A 4,338-nucleotide genomic window follows, 5' to 3' on the forward strand; every position below is an offset into this window, starting at 1 on the left:
GTGGTGGTGGTGGTGGTGGTAGTAGTCGTGGTGGTAGTAGTGGTAGTAGTAAGTGGTAGTCGTAGTAGTGGTAGTAGTAGTAGTGGTGGTGGTGGTAGTAGTCGTGGTGGTAGTAGTGGTGGTAGTAGTGGTAGTCGTGGTAGTCGTGTTTGCCTCGATGGGGTCATCATCCCAGACTCACTGCCATGGACCCAAGTCTGCCTCAGAGGGACCCTAGGGACCGAGTGGAACTACCCCGGGGGCTTCTGAGGCTGGACAGCTTGCGAGAGGAGGAAGCCCCGTCTTTCTTCAAGAGTTCCGACGGCTGACCTGGTGCTTAGCAGCCCAACCTGTAACCCGTTATTGTACGAGGGCGCCTTCCCCGGGCTCCTCGTTGACACTGCACAACACCACTCTAAGAACAGCCAGGACTCCTCTGTGGTCGAGTCCGTTTATCTCCTCCAGCAGCAGGCATTTCAGGGCTTCAAGCAGGACAGAGAGGGTTCGTGATTACACCTCTGGAAAACATGGGCCCTGGCCCAAAGCACAATGCCTCCTTCGATAGTCAGGTTTTGTTCCTTAACTGAGTCTGTGCTGAGGATGCTCACCGTGACCTGCCTGCTTCCCCCGGGTTCTTCTGAAGGCCTCTGACCCCCTGGCTCCTGGTTTCCCATTGGACTCAGCTGCCTGTGTGTATGCATCAGGTCTGGAAACAAACAAACAAACATAATGTCTTGGAGACTGACAGATCTATATGGGACAGCACTACCCTGTGGAAAGAGCCAAGACATACAGGGTCAGACTTGATAGAATCCCAGGTTCGCCCTCCGACAAGGTGCTCAGGCAGTGGAACAGAAAACAGAAACTCTGGTGTGTGCAATGGCCTTATCATTTCACTTCCTCGACCACATGGATGGAGCCTCGTACCCTGGGCTGCTCCTGCTTCTTTGCTGGAACTCCCCTTCACTGCCTATTGTGCTCCCCGCCCTTCTTATCCTCCTCTTCTTTCCATCTGCATAGCTAAAACCTGTCAGCTTCAAAAAGTTTGTGGACAGATGGAATGAAAAGGCAATAGAATTTTTTTCATTAACTTTTTGAAGCTCCCTGGTAAGAGCATTTTGTAAACCATAACCCCCCTCCCGCTTATGTAGGGGATTGGGATGCTGGTGGTAGGAATGGTGCCAACAATTATAACAGGGGCCCAGTGGTTTAACCCTGAGGATAGTAAGTCAGCAGGTGTTGAGTTCTGATCTGGGGCAGTTAATGAGCATTTAAGCCACTTAATGCCTACAGAGTCAATGAAGAAACTGGTCCTAACTAATCAATAAAATTCCCTGCTGGTGCGAAGAAGCCCGTAGCTGAGAAGGAACCATGTACCCGTAATCTTTAGCAAAGTCGTCAGCTGGATTTCACACCAATTAAAGCAAACTGACATAACTGAATTGAGGAGAGTAGGCACATGGATTACAAAGGAAGGACTGTGTAGCATCAAGACGAGTGACCACTCATGTGGAAGGGATCCTGCTAGCCGGTGGTGCGCCACTGTACCAACATAGGAGGCTCGGTTTAGGGCCAGCCAGCTGGACTGCAGCTTCTTAGTCCCTTCAACTTGGTACCCATGTGCAGGCTGCCATCTATCAGTCCAGCCCAGGGGCCTGGGAGCAGAATAGAGACCATGGGATTTTCGAAGCATCGTATTTTTAGAACTATTTTATTTGAGATTTCCTTAAATTGTCTACATGAGAGGGATATTGATTTATCTTATATTTTATTTATTTACTTTGCTCTTTTTAGTGCCAACTGGGTATTTGTTTACAGTGATGATGGAGCAGATCAGTTTTCCATTCAACAATCCCTACACCCTTGTTTCATTCCCTGCTACGTGATTTATTCCATTTCCTCCCTGTGTTTCTTGTTTCCATCCTTCCTCCTTTCCTAACCCTTCTGAACTCTGTCTTTGAACAAATGCTGCTCTTTTGAACTCAAGCAGTTGAGTGGTCTCAGCTGTGGTACCTCCCTCGTCAAGACCTGTCACTGTTTGGCTGAAAATTGAGCTATGGATTTGCTGGTACAAGACAGATCATTTGAATCCAGCTTTAAAGATTTAATCTTCTCATATACATGCAAAACATGGGGTTGGGGGGGGGGGGGGGAGACAGAAGATCTGGTAGACCACGGACTACCAACAGAGCCAACACATCAGTCTTAGAAGAAAAACAACTGGAATATTCCTGGATGGCAAATCTGTATCTTGCTCACTTGGGACATGTTGTCAGGAAAGCCCAGTAGCTGGAAATGGATATCAGGTTGACAAAGTGGAGAGTCAGCAGAAATGAAGGACCCCTCAGTAAGACAGATGGGCACAATGGCCACCACAATGATCTCAAAGGTATCAGAGTGCTGGGACAGGATGGGCCACATTTCATCTGTTACACTTCATGTCACTCTGAGTTACAACTGGGCTCCCCGGCAGCTAATCAGCTCAAGTGTTTAACTTACCCTCCTTGCCCAGTGACCAACATCATTTCAAACAAAACCAGCATTCTGTTTGGGGGCAATACCAGGCAGTGTCCATTCTTGGAGCTAGGAGTCCTATTTCTGTCACACGCAGAAAAGTTAAATGCCAGGGTGGTTAGGCAGATGGGAAAAGAAACTAGAACTGAGTGAGAGTACGTACGAAGTTTGTTCAGGCAGTCACAGCTGGCCGGGATGGAATGAATAATGCCGTGTTCGGCAAGTGTCAGAATCCTGGAGGGGAGTTTGGAGCCATCATAGTTCATACAATGCGAGTGGGGTTCCCTACACCCACCTGTAGTGTGTGCCCCACAGCAGTACAGCATCACCTTCAGGACCACTGTCGAAAAGCAGACTTGAACTCCATTCCTGGTGGGTACTGGGACGGGAGCTCTCAGGAGTTTCAAGAGGCAGACAAATCAAAGCATTTTTTTTCCTTCCATGAAGAAAGGAATGACCAGCATGGGGAGAAAGCTTTTCTCGATTTGATTTTTCCCCTCGGGATGCGAGACAGTGAGCTGCAGAGCCCGGAGAATAGCAATGGAGAATCGCACGGCCACGTTTTCAAAAGTGTGAAATGCTTCATTTCACAGTAGGCTTTCCTTGTTCTTGGGTAAAACCGGGTATATTTACTGACTGATTCGTTCCTGTAGACTCTCCCTCCTGAGCTTGCAGGAGTCTTTTGAGCTTTCCCCAAGCTCTTCAAATAGCACCTCTGAGAAAAGATTTCCAGCACAACGGGAGGAGCAGTGACTCCCCAGGCAGGCACCCTGCTTTGTAGGGCAGTGTGTCACTCCACTCGCTCAGGGTAAATTTGCTCCCCGCACTCACTCAATACTCTTTTTCTCTTAACGATTCCAATTGCACAACTCAAAGAAGGTAATCAGGGTCCCTAAGTTTTCCATGTATGTTTTGTTGGGTGTATGCCACCCAGTGACAAAATAAATCATATTTAAAGGGAAAAATAAAAGAGGCGTGATGGAGGTCCCCTATGCAGGAGCATTAGGATGGAATGCGAACGTGAGTGCTCACTGCATGACCTACAGATTTAGTCCTCTGCTCTCCATGACTTTGAAATGCAGCCACACGTTTAGAGAAGAGAGTCAATCTCAGACTCTGCTAACTGAAAAAGAACTCCACGAAAAATGGAAGTCAAAACCATAATGAGCTATATACGCCACCTATTATATAAAAATCCAGAATTCAAGAGACTATATGCAAAGAGCTGGTGAAGACATAGAGCAGGTGGAGGTGGACATGTCAAGTGACACAGCGCCTACATCCACTTTGAAAAACAGCTCGACGCGTTCTTGGAAAGTTCCACATACTTTCCTTACGATCCAGCCTTTCTAAGACTAGGTGTTGGCCCACGAAAAATCAAAGCATATAGCTACAGAGAGACCAGTCTACCATGTTTCTAGACATTTTATTTGCAATAGCTCCAAACGGGAAATACCCCAAATGTCCAATCAGCGATGACAGACTGAATACATTGCTTTCTACTCAGATAATGAAATACTATTCTGCAATGAAAAGAAATGAACTAAACGGATCAGGAAATGCTCAAGATCACGTGCTACACAAGAGATGCAAATTAAAACAACGACAAGATAGGACCTCACACCAGCACGAAGGTGAAATTAAACACACCGAACACGAACACACACACACACACACACACACACACTCCTAAGCGAGTTTGCTAGACAGGATGTGGAAAGATCGCAACCCTCGTGCACACTATGGGGATTCCAGAAGTGTGCAACCACTGTGGAAAGCAGTAGGGCACTTCCTTAAACGAGCGCTGATAGAAATCCTATATGAACCAGCAACCTACCCGGTATG

This window comes from Echinops telfairi, unplaced genomic scaffold (genome assembly GCF_000313985.2).
Source record: "Echinops telfairi isolate 266 unplaced genomic scaffold, ASM31398v2 ScPeMD7_7474;HRSCAF=8512, whole genome shotgun sequence".
Lineage (NCBI taxonomy): Eukaryota > Metazoa > Chordata > Mammalia > Afrosoricida > Tenrecidae > Echinops > Echinops telfairi.